This window comes from Lissotriton vulgaris, unplaced genomic scaffold, assembly GCF_964263255.1.
Source record: "Lissotriton vulgaris unplaced genomic scaffold, aLisVul1.2 SCAFFOLD_1348, whole genome shotgun sequence".
NCBI lineage: Eukaryota > Metazoa > Chordata > Amphibia > Caudata > Salamandridae > Lissotriton > Lissotriton vulgaris.
In genome coordinates this window covers 203,422-224,724 of record NW_028242968.1, presented here as the reverse complement: position 1 = coordinate 224,724, position 21,303 = coordinate 203,422, and the positions used below count along the sequence as shown (strand labels likewise).

The 21,303-nt window shown below is 49.3% G+C and overlaps 1 protein-coding gene across 1 annotated transcript in view; it reads left to right on the top strand.

The window, feature by feature from the left end:
- The first annotated feature begins 1,380 nt into the window (after positions 1–1,380).
- LOC147668770 (uncharacterized) overlaps positions 1,381–21,303 on the top strand; it is a 117,483-nt gene continuing 97,560 nt past the window's right edge. Inside the window, exon 1 of the mRNA XM_086948444.1 lies at positions 1,381–1,422. The gene's annotated coding sequence lies outside the window, so the exon portion shown is untranslated. The remainder of the gene's footprint in view (positions 1,423–21,303) is intronic.

Below are 21,303 nucleotides of genomic sequence, written 5' to 3'. Positions count from 1 at the left end.
TCTCCCTCAATAATCAGGAGGATTACGATGCTTGATGAGCGGACCCATTTGCTGAGACTGTAGTGACAGTCACAGTGAATCACTGCAGGTGACTTAATGGATCATGATGTTGCCGTTAGGATCTCCTCCCACCCAACCACTTAGGCGGCCGGGCGGTAAATATTAATATTACATTTTGTATGCGCAGGCTGAGGCAGCGAGGCTGTGAGAGTGAGCAACTGACGAGGCCCGCGCGCTCACTCTCAGATTCCCCCGCCGACTGTACTAACTTCCTGTTGGCGGCCGGACGACGTGACGCGGGAGTACCGCACATCCGGATTTAGGACCCGGCCCCCTGGTGACACGTCGGTGATCATCATTGGCAGCACTGTGGAGGCAGCCCGGCCCCTGCGGTGTCATCATGTGCCCGCATTCTGTTTGAGCTGCTTTCAGGGCAACAGGCAGCTCTCCTGGCAGACAAGTGCAACTCGATACATTTGTAGAGCCCGCCGCCGGCTCTCAGAGAGCTGCGTAGTCTGCTTCTTACTGTTTGGGACACAGGCGGCACCTCGAGCAGCAGAGAGCCACAGTGAGTGACGGGCACAGTGACAGGCGCCGTTGGCAAAATGCGTGACATTTCATTTCAGTGCGGTTATGCGGATCACCGCACTGAAATGCGTGGGCGTCACACGTGTTGCGTGACGCTTGGCAGGACTGCATACATAGGCCTCATTGTATTTCCATGTATATTTGATTGACTCTCTTTCCATACGAGACCCTTGCTACTTTATAAATATATACACACCTGCTTCATTATTATCTATGGGTTTCCTTTGTCTTACTGACACATGTATAACAAAGCTGTAAATAAACATAAAATCTCCGGTTTCAAAGATTGGAAAACAGAAGCCTCTGGTTTAATATTTTAAAAGGCAAATAATGCCCTTAAACCCAAATGCAAAACTCATTTTGGTCCAAACTGTTATTCGAGGATACGCAGCCGTATTAAATATAAAGAATATCCGACACGAACATGAAAATTAGAAATAAGTGTCCTTCAAATGCGGCAGTATTCTGCATTTTAATATATTTAATGAAATGCAAGCCGTCATAGGAGACTGCATTTCCGACAGCGGCCACCAGAGAGCGCTCCTCGTCTGGAGATGAAATCCACTGAACACATTGTCTGAAAATGAAAAGAGTTTCTTTCTCCTGGTCAGCGGTGGTAGAGACAGCACTAGCAGCAGATGCTGACATCACTTCCGGCCTCTCACTCCCTGTCCAGCCTGCTGCAGAGGAGGTAGGACGATTCGTCTGTGCAGTTATCTTCAATCCCCCCCCCTCTCACCCGCCCCAACCCCTCAACCACAAATCTGCACCTGCCCCACTCAAGCCCCAGGAGGAGGAGAGAGCCTGGAATTGCGTGATCAGGTTTTTGCTCAGGTAGGGGATTGTCAGCACCATTTGCCAATAGCCGGGCTGAGTTGGGCTCTTCTATTCGAGGACCTCTGGGGGTGCTTTCCTTCCGGCCCTGGGGATGTTTTGTGGTCATCATTGTGTGTTAAAGAGGGGATCTGTGTACTGCACTGCTTTTTACTGCACTATGAAGAATCTGTGCACACTATATCTTACTGCTTTGTGAGGAACTTGTGCACACTGTATCTTACTGCTTTGTGAGGAATCTGCTCTGCATTGCATCTTACAGCACTATGGGGAATCTATGTTCACTGCACTGTATCATACTGAATTGTGAGGAATCTGTGCACTGCATTGTATTATACTTCACTATGAGACATCTGTGCACACTGCACTGCATTTTACTGCACTTTGGGAAATATGCATGCTGCGCTGCATATTACTGAACTGTGAGAAATCTGTGTATGCTGCACTGCATTGTACTGCACTATGAGGAACCTGTTCACACTGCATCTTACTACACTGTGAGGGATCTGTGCACGCTGCACTGTATCCTACTGCACTATGAGGAATCTGTGCACTGCATCGTACTGCACTATGAGAAATCACTGCACACTGCTCTGCGTCTTAGTGCACTGTTAGGAATCTGCATCACTGCATTGCGTCTTACTGCACTGTAGGAAATCGCCCTGCCTTTTACTGCACTAGGAGAAATCTGTTCACGCTGCACTGCGTCTTACTGCACTATAAGAAATCTCTTCATGTTGCACTGCGCCTTACTGCACTATGAGAAATCTGTGCACACTGCAATGCCTCTTACTGCACTATGAGGAATCAGTGGAGTGTACTCCATATTACTGTACTATGAAAAATGGGTGCACTGCATCGTAATGCACTGTGAGGAATCTGTGCACTTCCTTCATCTTACTAAACGATACGGAATCTGTGCATGCTGCACCCCAGACTCCAGAGGCTTGAGCTGGGAGTTAGTTGTTTTTTTGTGTTGCTCTTACTATTTTATGTTGCTTAGTAAAATTTGCATCCTGCTTTTAAACTTTTGAAAATCGTGCGCTGCATTTACCTTTTTGCAAGCACCTACGGCTGCTGTGTTCTTGGTTGCTGCGGGGAGGGCTCCGAAGGACTGTTTGGTGGCCGGACGGGGGGATAGGTGGCATCTATCCCGGGACGGTCGGAGTGAAACCGCCATCTTGGGAGGTGCACAGGTCAGCGGCGCAGCAGTTTTTTCGCTGGTGCTTGAAATGATGGCACAGATGCCGGGCCGTCGCCAGTTGCCAGGACCCCTGCTCATTTGACGACCGCTCCCATCACGTATTTGCGTGAACAAGTCAAGTCAAGTCAAGTCAAAATTTATATAGCGCGCTATATACCCAGAGGGTCTCAGGGCGCTTGAGGAGGGGAAGGGAGATTATTTGTCAAATATCCGTGTTTTAAGCTGTTTTCTGAATGCTAGGTGGTTTTGGGTGAGTCGTAAGTGAATGGGAAGTGAATTCCAGGTTTTGGCCGCTAGGTAGGAGAAGGATTTACCTCCCATGGTGGTTTTGTTTATGCGAGGAACAGCGGCAAGGGCTTGGTTGGAAGAGCGAAGCTGGCGGGGGGGGTGGGGGTGTAGAAGGAAACTCGTGTGTTGAGGCATTCGGGACCAAGTTCGTAGAGTGCTTTGTGTGTGTGTGTGAGGAGGCGGAAAGTTATTCTCTTATTGATAGGGAGCCAGTGGAGGTCTTTCAGGTGATTGGAGATGTGGTCTTTACGCGGGATGTCAAGAATGAGTCTAGCTGATGCGTTCTGGATGCGTTGTAGTTTTTTCTGAAGTTTTGCGGTGGTTACGGCGTATAGGGTGTTTCCGTAGTCCAGGCGGCTTGTAACCAGTGCGTGGGTGACCGTTTTTCTGGTTTCAGTGGGGATCCAGCGAAATGTTTTTTTGAGCATGCGAAGAATGTTGAAGCAGGATGATGAAACGGCGTTGACTTGTCTGGTCATCGAGAGTGAGGAGTCTAGGATGACGCCCAGGTTCCGTGCATGGTCCGTCGGGATGGGCGCTTTTCCAAGGGCTGCTGGCCACCAAGAGTCGTCCCAGGCGGAGGGGGTGGTTCCTAAGATAAGGACTTCTGTTTTGTCTGAGTTCAGTTTCAGACGGCTGAGCTTCATCCACTCTGCTACTTCTTTCATTCCTTTATGTAGGTTGGTTTTGGCGGTGTTAGGGTCTTTGGTGAGTGAGAGGATCAGTTGGGTGTCGTCGGCGTAGGAGATGATGTTGAGGTTGTGTTGGCGGGCGATGGTCGCGAGGGGGCTCATGTATACGTTGAAGAGGGTAGGACTGAGAGAGGATCCTTGTGGGACGCCACAGATGATTTCAGAGGCCTCTGACTTGAATGGTGGGAGGCGGACTCTCTGAGTCCTTCCGGCGAGGAACGAGGTGATCCAGTCCAGTGCTTTTCCTTGGATTCCAATGTTTTTGAGGCGTTGTAGTAGGGTGCTATGACATACTGTGTCAAAGGCGGTGGAGAGGTCAAGGAGGATGAGGGCGACTGTGTCTCCATTGTCCAGCAGTGTTCGGATGTCGTCCGTTGCAGCAATGAGTGCGGTCTCAGTGCTGTGTTTGGCTCTGAAGCCGGATTGAGAGGAGTCAAGGACTTTATTGGTTTCGAGGAAGGCGGCGAGCTGGTTGTTGACTGCTTTCTCGATGATTTTGGCTGGGAATGGAAGGAGCGAGATGGGGCGGTAGTTTTTGAGTTCGGTGGGGTCAGCTGTGGGTTTTTTCAGAAGGGCGCTGAGTTCGGCGTGTTTCCAGCTTTCCGGGAAGGTGGCTGAGTTTAGGGAGGAGTTGATGACGTCTCGGAGGTAGGGTGCGATGATGGAGTCTGCCTTGTTGAAGATGTGGTGAGGGCATGGGTCTGTGGGGGATCCTGAGTGGATGGAGTTCATCAGGCGGATGGGGTCATCAGTGGAGATTGGGTTCCAGTTATTGAGGGTGTTCAGGGGTGGTGAAGGATCAGTAGAACGTTGAGTGGGTTGGTCTACAGGTAGGTTGTCGAAGCTGTTGTGGATGTCTGAGATTTTGTCGTGGAAGAAAGAAGCTAAGGAGTCGCAGAGGGTTTGAGATGGGGTGATCGTTCAACTACAGGATTGGATCCATCAATCCTTAGAAATCACTCTGCCACTCAAACAACTACCTAGCAGGAATAAAACGGCCAAATCACCCTGGTTCACCCAGGAACTTCGCATCCTAAAAAAGAGTTGCAAAAAACTCGAACGCGCATGGAGGAAAACCTGGTCAACAGCCTCCAAAAGTGAATACAGAGCCGCTATCAAGCTCTATAAGACCTCAATAAAAACTACTCAAGCCACCTTCTTCGAAGGAAAGATTGCTTCAGCGGCCAACTCCGCGAAGGAAACATACCGCATAGTATGGCTCCTTACAAAAATCCAGGACCCCCCCTCCCCTCCAGACCCTGAGGGTGCCAGATGCAATCTAATGGCCAATTTCTTCTCCGCAAAAATCGACAAAATACTTACTTCACTTCCCGTACCTTCCGTTCCTCTCCACACTACCTCACCTCCCCTTCATCCGGAGGCTCCTTACCTACGAGCCTTTGACCAGATCTCCACGGAGACGTTTTTAGATACCCTGCAAACTGTAAAAAGTGGCTCGCCTGCTGACCCTGCTCCCATCAGCAAGCTAAAACTGGTCGCCCCCATTGTAGCTCAACCTTTCACCAATCTCATAAATGCCTCCTTTAGGAAGGGCGCCGTCCCAGCCAATTGGAAAAAGGCTACTGTCAAAGCCCTCCTGAAAAAACCCCACCTTGACCCCACGGACCCCTCCAACTTCAGGCCCATTTCGCTCCTCCCAGGGATCAGCAAAGTGGCCGAACGAATAGCTAACCAGCAGCTATCCATATTTCTGGAGTCCAATCACTTACTACGCGACTCCCAGACCGGCTTCAGACCGGGGCAAGGCACCGACACCGCCCTACTAGCAGTTGTCGAAGAGGCGAGAGCCATCATAGACGCAGGAGGATCAGTGGCAGTGAACTCCTCGATCTAAGTGCCGCCTTCGACACGGTGGACCACGCCATCTTGGTCCACCGGCTAAGTCGAGTGGGAATCACCGACTCAGCCTTTGCTTGGATTAAATCCTTTCTTGAGGGTAGATCTTTTCAGGTGTCGGATGGTTTCTCCACGTCCAAAGCCCTGACCATGCAGTGTGGGGTCCCCCAGGGCTCCTCCCTTAGCCCCACACTTTTTAATGTTTATATGTCCCCCCTCGAAGACGTTATCACTCCCTTTGGCGTCAAGACAGTGATGTACGCTGACGACACTCAGCTGGTGGTGTCCATCAATCACTCAAACACTAGCCTAGAAAACCTCGCCAGATGTCTCGAAGGTATCTCACAATGGATGTCTGACTCAAGACTCAAGCTTAACGGCGATAAATCGGAGATCCTTTTCCTGGGCAACCAGAACAAATTACCTACAAATCTTTCCTGGCCACCTTGCATGGGTACCTACCCAACTCCTAAAACCGAGGTCAAAAGCCAGGTATCTGGCTCGACCAGGACCTTAATTTTAAAACCCAGGCCAGAAAAACCTCAGGGACCTGCTTCGGCTTAATCCGTATGGCCCGAAAGATCCTCCACCTGATCCCTTTCCAGTCCAGGAAGTTACTGATGCAGGGACTGGTTAACTCAAGGTTAGACTACGGTAACGTTTTGTACCTGGGAGCCCCTGCATCAGTCATTCAAAAACTACAGGTGGCCCAAAACGCTGCAGCTAGAGTCCTTACGGGAACCAAAGCACGGAGCTCGGCGAAATCAGCCCTCAAAAGCCTACACTGGCTCCCAGTGAAGGAGCGCATCACATTCAAGACGCTCTGCATATCGCACAAAATCTTGCATGATAAGGGCCCCCCAATACTCAGATCCCTGATGAAACCACACCAGTCTACCAAACATCTAAGATCTGATACACTCGCCCTGGCATCCATCCCTAGAATAAAAAAGGCAAGATCTGGCGGCCGCATGTTCGCCTACAACGCACCAAAGCTCTGGAACACCCTCCCACTAGCCATGAGGAGAGATCATAATCTACTCTCCTTCCGAAAACAATTGAAAACTTGGCTCTTCCCCTAAAACCTCCCTGTTTCTGGCCTCCACTTGGAAAAAACTAGGTCCTCTCAGCGCTGGGATGCCCAAGGGTAGCTATGCGCTCTATAAATCCACTTCCAAATTCCAAATTCCAAAATCGTTGGAGTTGGCAGTGGGGTTGATAAACTCTTTGACGATGTTGAATAATTCCTTGCTGTTATGGGCGTTGTTGTCTAGTCTGTCTTTGAATGAGGCTATCTTGGCTGGCCGTATCAGTTGGTGGTGAATGCGGATGGCGTTTTTGAAGGCGTCCTTGGTGCTGGTGTTTGGGTCTTTTTTCCAGTCCTTCTCAAGAGAGCGACAGAGTTTCTTGGATTTCTTAAGCTCATCGTTGAACCAGGGTGCGTTTCTGCTGCCAAGCTTGGTTTGACGTTTTTTCAAAGGTGCTAGGTTGTCGGCGCTGTTGGTTAGCCATTGTGTGAGGTTAATGGCTGCTTGGTTAGGGTTCGATGAGTAGGCAGGGGGGTATTGAAGCAGCGATGTGGAGATCTGATCAATGGTGATATTGTTCCATTTTCTTCTCAGAGTAGGTTGGGGGTGAATGTGGTTTGCGGTCTTTTTGTAGATAAAGTGAATGCTGCTGTGGTCTGTCCAATGGAGAGCTGTGGAGTGACTGAAGGAGATGTGCTTGCTGGAGGTGAAGATAGGGTCGAGAGTGTGTCCTGCGTAGTGGGTGGGGGTGTTAACTAGTTGTTTGAGTCCAAGGTTGGCGAGATTGTCCAGAAGGGTGGTGGTGTTGCTGTTGTTGCTCTTTTCCAGGTGAAAGTTGAGGTCTCCCAGAAGAATGTAGTCCTTGGAGGGGAGGGCGTGAGGGGTGATGAAGTCAGTGATGTCTTCGCAGAATTGTGCGCGGGATCTTGGGGGCCTGTAGAGGAGTGTGCCTCTGAGTGTGGTCTTGGGGTCGGTGTTGATCTGGAAGTGAAGGTGTTCGGCGCTGGTGAGGTTGGTGTCGGAGCTGGTTGAGATGTGGATGGAGTTCTTATGAACAATGGCGATGCCTCCTCCTGTTTGGTTGGTGCGGTCTTTTCGTATGATTTTGTAGCCTTCCGGGATGGCTATGGTGATGTCTGGAGCTGAAGAGGCGTTCATCCAAGTTTCTGTTAGGAAAGCGACGTCTGGAGAGATGGTGTCTAGTAGGTTCCGTAGGTCGATGGCGTGTTGGTGAACCGAGCGGGTGTTGAGAAGGATGCAATTTAGGTGGTTAGTGTCGGATCTCTGTTTGGTGGTTGTGGATGTGATGTGGGTCTTGATGCATGCGTGCTTGCAGGAGAGGCATGTGAAGGGTCCATGGGTGTGTCCAGGTGTGGCTAGGGCACAGGTAGGGAGTCTGCCAGGATTAAGTGCAAGGAGGGTGGATGAGTCGTATGTAATGCGGGTGGGCTGGGCATTGCGGGGACCAGGGGGTCTGGCGCTGGGCGCGGTCTTGGCGCAGACGGGCGTAGACGGGCTTACCTTTGGCGCACCTTCGGCGCGGCCGCTGCGCGTGGACGCTGCGCGTTGGGTCATCAGCCTTAAGTGGATAGTGGAGGGGGCGGAGCGTGGTGAAGGACTGGGTTCTGTAGGACCCAGCGGTGCCAGGGCACAACACCTGAAACCTTCGTGGGTAACCTGCTCCGGCGTACGAATCACAGAGACACGGGACACTTCCTTCGGCGTCAAAGATTCAAGGTTTATTTGCTGCAGGGAACACAGAGATCACGACAAGTACACAGCGTGCAACTTGGGGAGACTGCTTCAAATTGGTTCTGTGGATCGCTCCTTTTATACAGTTTTTACCCATAGGATAACATTGAACACAAAAGTTTACAACCCGGTTCCCACAATTATCCCTCAAAGGGGTCGCTTTGGTCACTTTGAAACACATGAGGTCCGGAACATAAGTGCGGAAACATTTGGCGGTTCCCAACTGTAAAATCCCATCTTCCCACCATTAGCAAATTCCAATCAGCAGTAAAACAGATCGAAATAGGAACAAGGACAGGTGTAGAGGAAGATGGAGACAGTGGGGAGATCGGAAAGGGTGTAAAAGGGGAGGTAACGGGAAACACGAGATGCAGGCATCAAAGGGACGTGCCTAATGGGATGCACGGCTGAGACAATAAGCCCGTGCGGCAAGATGAGCCTTGAGCGGCGCCATCTGCCTTACAGTAACATCCCCCTCGTCATAAAGACACTCACAAAGAACATGTGTCTTCCGCAAATATCTTGGGAGTCCCAGGGTCGCGAAGCGGACAGCGTCCGTTCGCTGGCTACTTGAGGGCAAGAGACAAAATGGATGCCGTATCTAAGATGGAACCCGTGGGTACAGCTGAAAAACCCACATAACAAACGAACGGTTTAAGTTAGCACAGCGAAACTGCGCACACTTACTAAACTCGTCATTTGCGGTTCATAGATACCAGACTCGACCATATTCGTGCGAGTCGAAAGCACCACTTACAATTGTCACGGAACCTCAGACGCTCCTTTTGCCCTCATGTAGGCAAGCACTAGACAGAATCATATTCAATATTCATCAGACCATCGAGATGTTGCTGTAGCATAGCTCTGTCCAAACGAGTCCCCTTGGTAACAGGTGGCTGTCTCATACACGTTGTAGCACAGAGGCCACATAAGGCAGGACCACACTGCACACAAAGGCAACACGTGAACAGGAACACTACCACAACTCCGATGATCATCAGAATTTTCCAACCCCAAGTCGACATCAGGCCCCAAAACCATCCTAGCAGCGTCCAATCCCCTACATCCACGTGTATGGATTCGGAGATCTTATGCAACCTCGAGATGGCTTGATAGACAGTTGGAGCATTATCTGGAATGAAAATGCAGCAGCTCGAATGGATCACCTTACATACCCCACCGCGATCTGCTAAGATGACATCTAAAACCATACGGTTTTGTAACGTCATAAGTCTCTCCGCCTGAAGTTCTGTGGTGATATTACCAAGGGCACTGGCAGTAATATTAGCTGTCGATTCTACCACTCGAGTCAACTGTCTCAGGTTCCTACTATTAACCATAGGTCCCCAAAACGGGAGGAAACCCTTGAAAAAGTCTCCTGCCTCTTGACCGGCAGTATCCTCTTCGCTAATTACGCCTCTCACAACTCTAGGCTTGTGGTAATCGGCGTCCACAGTGAACGTCGGCGGCAACAGATTTGCAATGAAACATGAGCCCATGAAGTCAGCGGGCAACCATGCATATGCACGATAATAACAGATAAAGTATGTACCCTTGGCAGCCAGAAACACAGGGGACGAGAACATTGGCAGAATGTAATTTTCGGTGCAAGCACTTGCTCCAAGTCGGGCTTGCGATCTTCGACCACGACCCATAAGACAAAAATTACCAGTGTGGGGTCCGACCCATATTGGAGGCGAGCTTTTAAGCTGCTTTTCGCTAGTGAACACACTATATTCGCCTCTACTTAGGACTCTATAGGCTTGTACCTCTTTTTCAGGAATAAGCGAGGTATCATAGATATCGCTATCTAAATCCTCTATGGCTATCGACAAAGGCTTCTGATACGAGGTAGGACCAGAGTAGGGGGATCGTGGTTCTCGAATGGGGTGGAAACCCAGTGCGCTTCGAAACATTGTTTGAAATGCTCGAGCTGACCCTTGGGAACTATACGGTAACACCAGATATGGAATTCCCTTATCCGTAGTATGTGGCATCAACCCACACACCCAACAATTAGTAGTATTAACCACTAACTGATGCTGATGGAGGAGCTGAATAAAGGAATTGTTGCAGAATTCTACACGTCTAGCCTGCTCGTGTTCCGGTAACATGTGAAAGGAATGGGGAGAAGCAGTAGAGGTAAGATTAGGGTAAGGAGTAGGAGTAGGTGTAGCAGGTAAGAAGTAAGACATCGTGTAATACACCCCACCCGCCAATAATGCAGAAGCAGTCAAAAACAATACAAACAGTTGGAATATAAAACATTTGGTACGACTGAGTTGCTGCAGCTTGAATCGATGAACATGAGCTCCCTCCAAATCATTCAGCTTCGAGAATGCCATTCCCTACGACCGTCCGCAACGTTTCTTGACGCACTTCGTTCTGTGCAGTAATAGTCAATCCCTAGGAGTTCCCAGGAACCGACGGCCTTTAACCTAGCGTCAAGACCTACCGTCCAGAAGGAAGTACGCGCGCGGCCCTACGGCCTTCAATGCACAATATGTATGTATGCAAAAACAAAGTCTCTCAACTGTGGAAGCAAAAAGATACAATAAAGGAAACTCAATATATGTGTACAAAAATCAATTGCAATAATACGAATGTTCAAAACTGATCACGGAAAACGGGGATAATGCAATCGTCAATTCAGCAAAGCAAAATATTTTATTTGTCCTTAGTGCGAGATCGCAAAGAGTATCGGTGTTTCCCAGGACGCGTCTGCTCGTCGAACAAAGGATCCGCTGAAGAGACAGCGTCCTGCTGATCAGTTGAGTGTTCTGGTCTTGAGTCTTTTGCTGACAATTGTTCAACAGTGTCTTTCTGCTGCGCTGAGGATTCTCCAACAGGCTGCGCGTCGCTGAAAGGTACAAACGCCGGCAATGTTTCTGTTTCTGTTGACGCAATGCCTTTCCTTACCCACGGGTCTGCCGGTAAAGGGATAGGGACTCGCTTCGTATGGGTGGCATGCACCCAATTTTTACGCCCCTCAAGACGAACGGCAGTCCTCGTGGCCAGGAGCACCTGGTAAGGTCCGGTGAACCTCGGGTCCAGATTATTCTTGCGTGAAAAGTTGCGTATCACCACCCAGTCTCCAGGCTGGAGCTGGTGGCCTGGACCCTCCGTCTGCGTCGGCAATGCGTCGTAAACCTGTTGGTGAATTAACCTCAGTTTAGCAGTCAAGTCATGTAAATAGTCAATCAACATTGGATACTCAAGATCAGAAAACATTCCTGGCCTAGGAACCCCCCACACATTCGCAGGACGGCCGAACACTATTTCGTAGGGACTAAGCCCTATTCGGGAGTGTACAGTCGCCCTAGTTGACAGTAATGCTAAGGGCAAAGCGTCAGGCCACGAAAGACCAGTCGTAGCCTGAATCTTCGCTAGCTTTAGTTTAAGGGTGCCGTTGTACCCTTCAACCAATCCAGCTGACTGGGGATGATTGGCGCTGTGGAATTTTTGATTTATTCCAAGGCCCTTACACACACTCTTCATTACACTTCCAACAAACTCACTTCCGTTATCTGACCACACGACTCTAGGCATTCCATACCGAGGAAAATATTCCTTCAGTAGGATTTTCGCAGTAGACAAAGCAGTATTGTCTTTGAGAGGATAGGCTTCGATCCATCGGGAGAATGCGCAAACCACAACTAAAACGTATTTCAGGTTATTGCATCGCTCCATATGGATGAAGTCCAATTGAATCACCTCAAAGGGATACGAAGGGGGAGCAAAACTGCCAGGAGGAGTTGGGGTTCCTTTGCCAGGATTGTACATCATACACACCATACAATTCTTCACCAATCGTTCAGCACATTTCGTAATTCCATCATTCTTCCACACAGGCGACAACAATTTACAAATGCCTTTCACGCTAATATGTGCTAACCCATGTGCCATTGTCACAACGGCCAGTACATACGCATCAGGCAACAACCATCTTTTCTGATCCGACAGGTCAATCCAACAACCATTCACATCCAACTTTCCCGTACTTTCTTTCCACTTCGCCTTTTCAGTCTCGGTGGCCTCATTCTGAATTTCTTTCACACTTGCAATGGTGTCTTCACACATACTCGATTCCGTAGGCCACCTAACCGAACTCGTCACATACATTCGAGTGCTAAGGTTCCGGGCAGTCTCCTTAGCAATCTCATCTGCAAACGCGTTGCCACGACCAACATCATCCGTCACCTTACGATGTGCACTACATTTAACAATCGCAACTTGCGTAGGCAAAGTCAATGCATCCAAAAGATCATTCACCAACTGGCCATGCTGAATCTTCGTACCGTGCGACGTCAAGAAACCTCTCTCTCTCCACAATCGTCCAAAACTATGCGCTACACCAAAAGCGTATTGGCTGTCGGTGTACACATTCACACGTTTACCTTTTGCTAACACACATGCTCTAGTGAGAGCAATCAGTTCCGCAGCTTGGGCAGAATTCTGATTCAATCTTGCAGTCTCAACAACAGTATTCAATGTTACAACTGCATAAGCAGTAGTCACATCACCATTCGGCAACTTAAAACATGACCCATCCACATACAGAGTGCCATCCGGATCTTCCAATGGGGTGTTTTTAAGGTCCACTCGACCTTTTGTTTCCTCTTCAGTCCTCAAGTAGCAGTCATGTTCTGCTACTTCATCTGACTCTGTGTTAATTGGTAACAAAGTTGCCGGATTTAAGACATTACAACGTTTTATCTGAATATGGCTTGCCAATAACGTCAACTCGTACCCAGACAACCTCGCACTCGTCAAGTGCTGAGTTTTCGTACGATTTAAAAGAGTATCGACTGCATGCGGAACCATCACCGTAAGCATATTATCCATGACCAATCCTGCTGATTGTCGAATGGAGACCGCAGCTGCCGCTGTTGCTCTCAGACAACTCGGCAAAGCTCTAGCTACTGGGTCTAAGGTCGAGGAAAAATATGCACATGGACGTTGCTTACCACCAAAAGGTTGCGTTAAGACACTCAAAGCACAACCTTCCCTCTCGTGAACATATAATGTAAACGGCTTACTGTAGTCAGGGGTACCTAACACAGGAGCCGAACACAATGAATCACGCAGTTCAGAAAAACTTTTCTGACATTCTTCCGTCCATGGTAAAGGAGTCGAAACATCCTTGCACGTAAGAGCCACCAATGGTTTCGCTAGCAATGAAAAATTAGGAATCCATTGCCTGCAGTACGACGTGATACCTAGAAAGGCACGTACATCTCTTTGGGTTTTTGGCACAGCCATTCGCGCAATCGCTGCAATTCTCTCTGGGGTCAATCTCCTTCCCTCCTTTGACAATAAGTGACCTAGATAGGTTACTTCTTGACAACAATATTGGAGTTTAGAAGGGGACACCTTATGATTTAGCTCACAGAGATGTTGCAGCAATGACACCGTAGCTATTTTACAAATGTCCTGAGTATCGGCAGCCACCAATAAGTCATCGACGTATTGGATCAAGGCCGCACCAACCGGCAACCGAAACGCATCCAGTTGACCCTTCAAGGCTTGACTGTAAATCGATGGACTTTCACAGTAGCCCTGAGGAGCGCGTTTGAACCGGAAGCTTCGTCCACCGAGAGAGAAACCGAAAAGGTCCCTGCTCTCTTCGGCAATCGGGATGCTGAAAAACGCATTTTTCAAGTCAATCACCGAAAACCACAATGCAGAAGCTGGAATCAGAGTCAGTAGCGCCGTGATGTCAGGCACAACAGGAAATTGAGGAACCACAATTTTATTCACCTCCCGTAAATCGATAACAAAACGATAAACAGGCGGTTTTGTAGGATCTGTGCGTTTAAGAATAGGCAGTACAGGGCTATTGCACACGTTTCCCCGAGTCTCTTCAATAACATCTTTCTCGATCAAATCATAGATGATCGCTAACAATGCTCGTTCACCATCAAGGGAGATACGATACTGGGGAATACGTGGCAAACGCACATTAGATTTCAACTGAACAACATAGGGCGAGATATCAAGTAGGCCCACGTCATTTGGACCTGTCGCCCACAAAGACGCAGGAAGAGAACTCAATTCCGGTGGGAGCTTATCGAGGGACAAATACATAGGAGAGACAACCCTCTCTCCTAACGTAAGCTTTACACCCGCAGGAGAACAATACAAAGTGGCGTACAAACGTTTAAGCAAATCCAGGCCCAAAAGATTCTCGCCACAACCCGTGGTTAAAATCAACGGAGCCTCTAGCTCACGTGGCCCAATTTGAAGGGGCAGAGGGCGTGAAACTGGATTGCTAACGGGGGCGCCAGAGAATCCAACGGAAACATTTGTTAAGCCAGACAAAGGTGCGCCAGGGAGTTTCGAATGCATGATAGAACTTTTCGCTGCACCAGTGTCCAACAGAAAAGGCTCAACGACGCCCGATGTAGCAACTGCGACGTAAGGCCCTCTCTGATCAACCGGAACTGATACCACTCCCTCTCCTTGTCTTTGGCTGTCCTAGTAATTACTGTCGTCAGTTCCCTGATCGACGTAATAATCGTCTACATTGTACTGCGCAGATCGTCCTTGCGATGATCCACGTTGATCGAAACAGTTATTAGAATTAGATGAGTTATCTGAGCGATCATTCTGAGCACCACGACCTCTACCACGTGACGCCTGTTGCGAACCACCACGACCTCCTTTAGATGAGTTACCACTATTACGTTCATTCAAAACAGGGCAGTTAAATTTAATGTGTCCCTCCTGTCTACAATAAGCACATTGATTGTACCCTAACGATGATCTTTGGGAGGAGGAATCATTACGCGGCTGTGACCGATTCGATTGCGACTGCGATCGATTCTGTTGTGAATTGTTCTGATTTGACCGCGGAGGATACGCTTGTTGCAACAACACTTTAGTTTTCAATTCTTTCGTCTTTTTGTCAGCACGGTCATTCTCTTCTTTCTCTCTATTCTCATAATATTGTGCCGTAGCCAATATCTGAGCTGAGGTGGAAACGGCCCATGCACTCTCCGAATTTCTCAATTTATTGCTCAAGTCGGGCAATAAATTACAAACAAATTTATCCACAAACAACCTTTGACCACCCTCAGTACCCATATCCTGACCACTATGGTCGATGAATGCTTCCTCAAACCTCGTAAAGAAGTCGGAAACACTCTCATCTTTCTTTTGCTTACAAGCTGACAATTTATCCCAGTTCACCTTCATAGCTGGCATAAGAGTTTTCATTAGCGTAATAATCCTTTGAGGAAGGTCAAGAATCAACTGGTCGGGTTTAGTAGCAGCTACTTGTCCGGCGTCTGCCGCCACAATAGCAGCCCAAGCACCACCTAATTCAGCCGGGTGATTTTCATGTCGAATCTTAGCCCATACCGGCTGCGGTACTACATTGCCAAACAACATATCGATATCGGCAAGATTCATTACCGTAGCATCTACAAGCTGTGATAATTCTTTGTAATACCCTGTAGGATTTTTGCGTGGGTCAGGCAAAGATTGCTTCACCTGTAACACTTCCGAGCGTTTCCATGGAAGATGTATCCATATTCTCTGGAAATGCGCCAATGTCGGAGGATGAGCATTAGGATCAGCTGGTACCCAAACCGGCGGAACTTCACGCATAGGATATTGGCCAGATTCGTCTGGTTGTTTTTCAATATCCTCAACAAACAATGCATGAGGTATCGGAGCGGGACGAAGAGATAGCAACCGCTCAATAGCACGGCGGACATTAGTATCCACTATCAGTCCATGTGAAAACTGGAGCTGAAGCTCAGACAGGGCGGTCAGCACCTCGTCAGGCGCATCGGCCGCTATCTGATCATGAAGGAACTTACACATTTCATCAAACACGTATCTCTGGGTTGGTATATTGAATTGACAAAACGTTTCGAGGACAACACGTGGTGGATTTCTCTGCGGATTTACCATCCAACCCATCGCCATATTATATAGCGCAACGCGTTCTCTGTTTCCAGGAAGCTGACTTCGTCTCTGAGGACCATCGAAACCAGCGGACCCATGAACAGGTCCGAGCGAATGAAAGAAGCTAGCCGCAAGAGGAGAATTGCGGCTACGGGTAGAGGGAGAAGAATAAGACACAGGGCTAACAAGAGAAGGAGTAGAAACAGTAGCGACAGCAGGGGTTAACAAAACAGGAGCAGTAGCGGGAGCAGGAGTATGAGGAAGCGGAGGAGCAGTAGGGATAGAAGCAGGCAAAGGAGCAGGAACAGTCGGAAGAACGGGTGCAGGTTGAGGAACAGGTGGAGGAGGAATAGGTGGAAGAACAGGTACGGCAGGGACCACAGGAGCTGCGGTACCCTGTACGTACGGAGGTGGCGACTTCATAAGATAGGACATTAAAGGATCCTCAACTACCTCTTCCTTCTTATCCGACTCCGTAGGCAAAGCAGGATAGCATTTATCTACGGTCATACGCTGTAGTCACTCAAACACTTCCTTATCCTTATCCTCCTTATCACGCTGGAACTGCTCAGCTTTCTTCACTATGGTAGCAACATTATCTCGCTGACTGCGTTTATTCTGTCTGATTTCTTTCTGTCGGGCTTCTTTGCGCCACAACCGAAAGGCATCAAACATGGCCGGCCTTGATTTTCGTTCGAACAACTTCATTTCTAGATTATCTAAGATTGACGCCTCGAAGCTACCGTGAGGTGGCCAACGAAGGTCGCCGTCCTTCTTCGTATATTTAATCCAATAATCATTAAAGGTAATTGGACCTAGTCCATGTTTACTATATAGTTCATAAGTGGGAGTTCCAACCGGAGGTATCGGACACGAGTCCTCCAGTCGGGAATCCGTACCACAAGGTCTGAAACAACTAAACAGAGTACTGCGACCAGGCATCTTGCACACTAGCCGAGTTTCACAAACTTCAAGGGTTACGGGATTTACCAAGTCCCAGCAAAGAACAAAACCCTCGGTTTTTTGGCGGCTGCAGTCGTCAAATAACACAACAAAGTACGCTAGCAAAGTGTCACCGACAAAAACACTCACACAGCGTTAACAACAAAAACACTCGCTAAAGTGTCAACAACCAAGAACTCTGGGAGCGACCCACAAATACTTAACTCAAAGATCGATGGCGTCACCAGGAAGGCCCGTCAATCGTCTCGCTATACCAAGGTCTACGCCAGGCGCCAAAACAGGTCTACAGTCAGGGCAGCAGTCCGTCGCAGCCGTCAGGAGGCGGGAATCTTCGCGGGAAAAGTCTTCGGGCCACTTATTTCGACAACAGGATCGATGAAGCGGAGTGCACCTTCCCTCGGAGATTTCACACGAAGTTCCTCACGATCGTCGGGCTTGGACCGGTACCACTGATGCAGCCCCACGTTGGGCGCCAACTGAAGGACTGGGTTCTGTAGGACCCAGCGGTGCCAGGGCACAACACCTGAAACCTTCGTGGGTAACCTGCTCCGGCGTACGAATCACAGAGACACGGGACACTTCCTTCGGCGTCAAAGATTCAAGGTTTATTTGCTGCAGGGAACACAGAGATCACGACAAGTACACAGCGTGCAACTTGGGGAGACTGCTTCAAATTGGTTCTGTGGATCGCTCCTTTTATACAGTTTTTACCCATAGGATAACATTGAACACAAAAGTTTACAACCCGGTTCCCACAATTATCCCTCAAAGGGGTCGCTTTGGTCACTTTGAAACACATGAGGTCCGGAACATAAGTGCGGAAACATTTGGCGGTTCCCAACTGTAAAATCCCATCTTCCCACCATTAGCAAATTCCAATCAGCAGTAAAACAGATCGAAATAGGAACAAGGACAGGTGTAGAGGAAGATGGAGACAGTGGGGAGATCGGAAAGGGTGTAAAAGGGGAGGTAACGGGAAACACGAGATGCAGGCATCAAAGGGACGTGCCTAATGGGATGCACGGCTGAGACAATAAGCCCGTGCGGCAAGATGAGCCTTGAGCGGCGCCATCTGCCTTACAGTAACATCCCCCTCGTCATAAAGACACTCACAAAGAACATGTGTCTTCCGCAAATATCTTGGGAGTCCCAGGGTCGCGAAGCGGACAGCGTCCGTTCGCTGGCTACTTGAGGGCAAGAGACAAAATGGATGCCGTATCTAAGATGGAACCCGTGGGTACAGCTGAAAAACCCACATAACAAACGAACGGTTTAAGTTAGCACAGCGAAACTGCGCACACTTACTAAACTCGTCATTTGCGGTTCATAGATACCAGACTCGACCATATTCGTGCGAGTCGAAAGCACCACTTACAATTGTCACGGAACCTCAGTGGGAGGGTCAGCAGCTGGGAGGCGGTAGCGGGGAGGAGGGGCGGAAATTAAGTGTTCCTCCCCAGCTTGGGCCCCTCAGGATGGCACTTTCAGTTGTAAGTGCTGTGTTTTTCATCTTCTATCCAAGGATGCGATCTCCCGTCCCATAGACTGTACTGACCTCAAGTTTTTTAACCTCAATTGCAGGTCACTTGTGAAACACCATGCTGAGGTCTTCGACCTCCTAATAGAGGAGGCTCCGGATGTTCTATTCCTGACAGTGACCTGGCTGACTCCGGACTCTGTGGCAGAGCCATGGCTGGCACTTCCCTCAGGCTATGGGATGTACGGCATTTGTAGAGGGGTTGGCAGAGGGGGCGGCATTGCAATTATTGCCAAGGATGTCTTCAACTGCTCCCTTAGCAAGGAGACTATTGCAGGGTGTGAAAGTGCATTGTTCAAAATCACCCTGAATTTCAATCTTACTGTGACCGGCCTTTTCATTTACCGTCCTCCGGGCCCCTCTAGTTCTTTCAGGGAAGATTTGTTGAATAAAGTCGCGCAACATGCGTGCAGGGCAGCTAATTTTACAGCTTTGGAGGACCTTAACCTCCATCTTGAGAATTCTGGGAAGGCAGAGATTTACAGCTTCCTGGCTGACCTAGAGGCCTATCAGTTGACCCAGCAGGTCCGGGCTGGTACGCATGTGGCCAGCCACCTGCTTGATCCCATATTCTCCATTTTAAGTTCCCTTACGGTCTTGCCGCCGGTCCCGCAGGCTTGGACCGACCATTTCTTGGTCTCATTCTCGCTGCGGCTGCTGGGGAAAGTTGACCTGATCTGTCCTGCTCCAGTCTTAAAATGCCCTTGGCAGAAGTTAGACATAGGCTTTCTTTCAGCATGGTTGTCTAGTCATAGGCCCCAGCTGCCACCAGATGTGTAGGCGGCAAACTCCTGCTTTAATGAGTGGGTAACTCTAGGCTTGGATAGTTGCATCCCGGCTAAACTGGGGGGTGGGTGGGGAAGCATAGGCCATCTAACCCCTGGTTTAATGACTCGCTAATCCCAGCCAGAAAGGGCTGCAAGCAACTTGAATGTGCTTGGAGACGGTTTGATGACGGGGCTGCAAAAAGTGACTATCGAGCAGCCATTAAACAGTACCACAAGCTCATTCGGCGAGCTTGTGCGGAGTATGTGGCTGATAAAATCCTGGCTAGTACCAATCCCGCCAAGACGATCTTCACCGTGCTGAAGGGCATAAAGAGTGGTGGCTCTACGGGGACCTCATCGATCTCCTCTAACCAGCAGTGTAATGAGCTGGCTCGGTACTGCTTGAAGATCAAATTGGGTTCGCCGGCCGACCCTCTGACACCTGCTCATTTCCGTCAGTTTCACACTTGCCTTTCCCCGCTGAATATTGCCCTGGTCAATCTTTCGTTGGCATCAGCCTCTGTACCGAGGGCGTGGAAACATGCTAAGGTCATCCCGTTGCTCAAAAAACCCTCTTTGGACCCTATGGAGTCAGGCAATTATCGCCACATTTTCCAACTGCCTTTCCTGCCGAAGCTAGTTGAATCGCACGTGAATTCCATTCTCGCTAAGTTTATTGAGCAGAATGCCATCCTTGATCCTTCTCAGCACTGTTTCCGAACCCTCCACAGCACTGAGTCTGCTCCGTTGGTAGTTATGGAGGCCATCCGGGCGAATTTGTATGACGGTGACTAAGCGACCCTTGTCCTTTTGGACCTAAGTGCCGCTTTTGATACCATCTCCCATGCAACTCTTCTAAAACGCCTTCAGGAAATAGGCATCCGGGATGCAGCTCTGTATTGGGTCTGGTCTTTTTAGGGGGGGAAGGTCATTTCAAGTTCTTGTGCCTCCTTTCCACTCTCAGGAGTTCGCTTTGCTTCAGGGGGTGTCGCAGAGCTCAGTGTTGAGCCCCTTACTGTTCAACAGCTACATCTGGCCTTTGGCCATGCTAGCGAAGGGAAGGGGCTTGTCACTGGTGTTGTATGCTGACGACATCCAGGTGGTGATCGCTTTCTCCCAAAATAGGTGCACCAATCTCGCCAAGTTAAAGAGGATCTCTCAGCAATTGCGGACTGGATGGCGTTAAACTGCCTGCAGCTGAACGCCAGTAAGTCAGAGATCTTACTGTTCGGGAAGGTTCAGGGGCTGTGGTCTGAGCAATATTGGCCGGATCGCCTGAAACCTGCCTCCCTCCACAAGGAGACTGTGAAAAACCTAGACGTGTGGTTTGACAGTGGCCTGGCGTTTGAAGCCCAATCGAAGGTAGTGGCCGGGGCGTGTTTCAGGCTTCTGCGAGGCCTTAAGCTGTTGTTGGGGTACTTTCCTCCAAAAGTACGCCAAACTATTGTCCAGGCTACAATTCTATCCAGACTGGATAATGGCAACTACCTCTATTTGGGTGCCAACAAGGCTAGTGTTAAGCGTCTACAGAGAGTACAGAATACAGCTGCCCTCATTCTGGTTGCTCCCCGAAATCTTGCTCAGTTTCTCATGTGCTTCGCAAACTTCATTGGTTGCCTGTCGAGAAGCGCATTCAATTCAAGCCGCTCTGTGTGGCGCATAGGATTCTGACGCTTCAGGCACCCTTGGGGCTGGCTGGTCTGTTAGAGTTCTACGTGCCGCGGTGTCCTTTGAGATCTGCCGACTCAGGGCAGGTCTCGAGAGCCAGAGTGGGTGGCCGCTCCTTTCGCAGTCTGGCTGTGCAACTTTGGAATGCGCTCCCTGTTTCAGAGTCATCCAGAACCATCTCGTGTTCCGGAAAGCCATAAAGACCTGGCTT